A 3,592-nucleotide genomic window follows, 5' to 3' on the forward strand; every position below is an offset into this window, starting at 1 on the left:
GCATTCCTGGGCACTGCACTAATCAACAGAGAATCACATGATAGGAGAGTTGTTTCCTTTTCAAATAAGTCATATGACTGGTTTCTCTCAAGCCTTCTGATCATTTGTTTTAAAAAACACGATTATTTAGAAAGCACTTAATCTGAGCCAGGCCTGATTTGCCTACAGTTATCACTTTATCTATTTTAACTCATTTACTCCTCGAAATACCTTCGAGGCAGGTGTTGCTATGATTCCCATTTTGCAGAAGGGGGAAACTGAGGTGCAGGTAACAAGTGGCTAAGCAGAGATCCACAGGTAGGCAGTTCAGTCCCCAGGTCCCTGCAAAGAGCCCAAGGTCCAGGAGAAAGTCTCTATTGGGTGCTAACACCTTGGTGGCCCTGAGGTCTATCCAGCTAGAATCCATGGTTTTATGTTCCTTGTGTTCTTATTTATTTGTAAATTTACAGACTATTTGAGGCAATGAGAACGGTTTCCCAATCAGGACGTCAATGTAAAGATTCTTTTTTAAATGAATGGATTCAAGGATGCAGCAGCTTAGAAAATTAAATAAAATATTAAGTACATAGTAGTTTAAAAGGTTAGGACTGCAGTCATGGAAAAAAAGGTCACTCATGGCCAAAGGCAGAGAAGCATTATCCCAGGGATGGTGGAGCAGCCCCAGTCCTAAAATTAACCCCTTCCTGCTCTTCCTGTCCCTTTGACCTGGACAGGGCATGGAAAGGGGTCCCGTCAGGGTAACTGAGGTCTCTCTGTGCCTCAGTTTCCTCAGGGGGAGGGGAGGTGGCCAGAGCAGGCCCAAGGTGGATTTTTGGCTTTTTCCCCTTAAAGCTGGAAATTCCAGGGCTGGACATGCCCCCACCTCCCCCGCCACAACAGGCCCACAGGTCTGACAGCTGGTGCTTGAAAAAGCTGGGGGGGAGGGGTTCCAGCCTGGGGGAGCCACTGCCCAAGGGTTGCAATCATGCCTTCTCTTCCCCCAGGGATGTGTCTTGGGCCCTTGGAGCAGGTCTAACCATCCTGGGACTCAGTTTTCCTTTCTGGTGAATTGGATTTTAATTCCTGCCTACTGGCCTCACAGAGCAGGTTAAGGAAGGAACCAGTGATATAGGAGAGGAGGACTGGGGAAGGCACGAAGAGGGGCATCCCCCCCCCCCACTCCTTTCCCCTCCAAGGGGCCCAAGGGTGCCTGGGAACACCTGAGTCAGATCTCATCCCTCCTCTGCTCAAGCACCCTCCATGGCTCCCACCTCACTCAGAGTAAAACCCCAAGTCCTTCCTCGGCCCATAAGGCCCGGCCTGCTCTGCTGTCACCTCCCTGCCCTCACCTCCTCCCACTCTCTCCTCAGTAGCTTGGCTACAGTTTTCCTTATGGAAAACACCAGGCATGGGGTGACCTCAGGGCCTTTGCACAGGCTGTTGCCTCTGCCTGGAGCACTTTTACCCAGAGAACTAGATAACCTCATGGCTCGCTCCCTCCTCCCCTTCATGTTTTTGCCCAAACATTCCCTGACCAACCCCCCACCCCCCCGTCCCCACGTCATAAATGTAATCCTCCGAATATTCCCTACTTTCTCAGTTCTCTGTAGCCCTTCACCATTCCCCCATCACGAAATTGACCTACTTAATTTGTTTACTGTGTGCCCCCCAGCCCCCCTAGACTGTCAGCCTGGAGGACAGGACTTTGGTCCATTTGTGTCTCTGTAGAACCAGAGCAAAGCCTGCACCCAGTAGGGCTGCATGATTAGTAATACTGCCCTCCACTGAAGGAAGCCCACTACAGGCTTCATTATCTTGCCCCTGCTGAGGTGTCACAGTGTTTCTCCCCCTCTCCTTTGCCCTGAAGTTCCAGCCCCGAAGCCCTGGACAATCTCGAGACCTCTGTTCCACAACAGACCTCTGTGAGGCAGGGACATGCATCCCTGTTTTTCAGATGGGAAACCAGCACCTGGGGGCTTGGGCCACTGGCCTGAGATTCCTCAGCTAGGAAGTAGCAGATCCAGGACTAGTCAGCCAATCATAATGGTAGCATTATTTATTATATTATATTTTTATTTTTATTATTATAGCTGCCATGGTAACACATCATCACAGTGGATGACAGTATTCATCCAGCGCCCACTGTATGCCTGGCTGCCCTCTAATCATTTTGCAGGGATTGAACTCACTTATCTTCCCAGTAGCCTAGAAGGCAGGTGCTGTGATTTCCATTTGGCAGATGGGGAAACTGAGGCACAGAGTAGTAAAATGACATGCACAGTCACAGGGCACCACCATCTCATATCAGAGGTCCTGGGCAAACCCAGTCTCTTCCTCTTTTTATTTTTTTTAAAATCTATTTAATAATAAATGAGAGTGGTGCTGTGGGAGCTCATGTACCTTTTTTTTTTTTTTTTGGCCGCGCCTCATGGCTTTTGGGACCTTAGTTCCCCGACCAAGGATCGAACCCATGCCCCCTGCAGTGGAAGGATGGAGTCCTAACCACTGGACTGCCAGGGAATTCCCTATGTTTCCGACTGTGTGGTCTTGGGTGGGTGATGTGGCCTCTCTGGGCCTCAGTTTCCCCATCTGTGAAATGGTCAGAACCTCGCAGCAGGGCTGGTGAAGATCATAAGAGAGTGAGTGGATTGCAGGGATGTAGCTGAGAATAGACACTCAGTGAACTACAGCAGTGGCTCTTAGGATGATACCCTTTTCTTTGCTGTCCTCTGTGGTGGGGAGGGAGATGAGGGGACCCCAGTGTCCTGCCCCCTGGCTTCTTGTGCCATCAGCCCATGCCCAGCACCCTCGCAAGCCCAGGCTGAGAGAGGGGGTCAGATGGGGTCTTCGGGTAGAGGGGGCACAACAGGAAGCCCCCTGGAAGGGAGACAATGGCAGAGGAAGGGGCCGGGCCAGCCCCCACGCGGATGAGCCCAGCTGCTGGCTCCAGGAGGACGGCACAGCTATTGTGAGGCCAGACAGCTGTCCCTGCGCCAGGAAACCCCATGGAGTGAGGGAAGGGGGTGGGAGGCCAGAGACTGATGGCCTTCAACCTGGGGAAAGGCCCAACAATGGGCCCATTGTCTCCTCCTGCAGGCTGGACACCTGGGTTCCCTTGAGGCCAGGCCTCCAGAATCCACCTGACCAGGGACTCCTGGTGCAGACTCAGCCCTGGCCCAGCTGGCATCCTCCTAAGCCCTGGCCCCCACCTGGCCTGGCCCAGCCTGGGGAGTTGGGAGGCAACAGCAGAGCTGGGCCATAGTTATAGTTCCCTGGCACTGCTGAGCAAACTTCTAAATATAGAAGCTGAGCTATTTGGGGCCACGGCCCTGGGGCAGAGTGCTGGGGAGCACTGCACAAGCGCCTATTTAGCCCAGGCCCCCAAGACTGCCCAGGCCTCTCAGTCTCCAGGGGCTGGGGCTATGGGGGTCTCAGGGGCACTTTGTACCCCATTTGAATGGGGGATAGAGGAAGATGTGGAGGAGGAGCTCAAAGCCAATGAGAAGTGAAGCAGGAAGCTGTGATGCCTTAGAGGGCTGCGTTTAGGGCCAAGGACAGGGCACAGGGTCCCCGCGCCCTGTTCCACCTCCTCCCTCACCCCAAACTGACTGAG

The sequence above is a fragment of the Lipotes vexillifer genome, unplaced genomic scaffold (genome assembly GCF_000442215.2).
Source record: "Lipotes vexillifer unplaced genomic scaffold, Lipotes_vexillifer_v1.1 scaffold1699, whole genome shotgun sequence".
NCBI classification, from domain to species: Eukaryota; Metazoa; Chordata; class Mammalia; order Artiodactyla; family Lipotidae; genus Lipotes; species Lipotes vexillifer.